The following is a 939-nucleotide window of genomic DNA, read 5'->3' as shown; positions in this document are numbered from 1 at the left end:
CATTTCAAGCAGGCAACAGAGGTCTGATCAACCTCTAGCCTCTCCCCGTCGTCGATCACAGTCCAGACGTATCCCTTCCCGCGCGCAAAAGAACCGGACCCACGGAGCCTAGCAAACTTTGTGTGAGTCCTTGCCGGACGACTTCACAGCTCTTCTACCCGGGTTCGAGTCCTGCAGGTTTATTTTCCCGTCGCCGAAAACACTTGCAACATACCCTCGTGTTTTATATCTTCCCGTCGCCGAAAACTCTTGTGACGTACCCTCGTGCCCTGCAGGTTCGAGTTTTGTTTTGTTGTCTTTGTTTGTAACCGCAACTCAAGCAAGTTTTCCAGCCTACACCACTGCCATCTCGGTGTAAGTAAACAATCTTTAAAACTACCGCTAAGCGTTTGTGCCTAATTCCAGCTCGACGGCCTTCCCTCTCCGACCCAGCATGCCCGGGCTGCTGGCCACAGCCCGCGTGCAGCACGGAAAAGGGCTTGGGTCGCTCCCGGCCCGCACACCTAGCAGGAATTCTGGTGTTCCCTATTGGAAAACTGAAAAATCCCTGATAAAAAAATCCCAAAGTCACTCTGTAAAATACCCCATGTTCCTCCACAATTAAAACAAAAGACCACTATATATGTAGAGAGTGACAGACAGAGAGACTGATCAGTTGGGCAATGTTCTATTGATATATCTACAGTGTTAAAGTAATGTGGAAGCTTACCAGTGTCTCTATCATCATAATAAAGTGAATTTTAAATACCTATATGTTTTGCTGCCCCCCACAGTGCCACATCCCCCTCACAGAGGTTACAGCCCCTACAGCAGGGGCCAAAAGGCCCCCGCAGGGGCTACCACCCCCTCCTACAGGGCCCACATGCCCCACCCCAACTTACTCCAACAGCCCCCAGGATTGCTGTCCTGCCTAGCCCCATCCCTCACCAGGTAATGCAG

Source organism: Alligator sinensis, unplaced genomic scaffold, assembly GCF_000455745.1.
Source record: "Alligator sinensis unplaced genomic scaffold, ASM45574v1 scaffold717_1, whole genome shotgun sequence".
In the NCBI taxonomy this organism is placed as follows: Eukaryota; Metazoa; Chordata; order Crocodylia; family Alligatoridae; genus Alligator; species Alligator sinensis.
Note: the sequence above shows the minus strand (reverse complement) of the source record.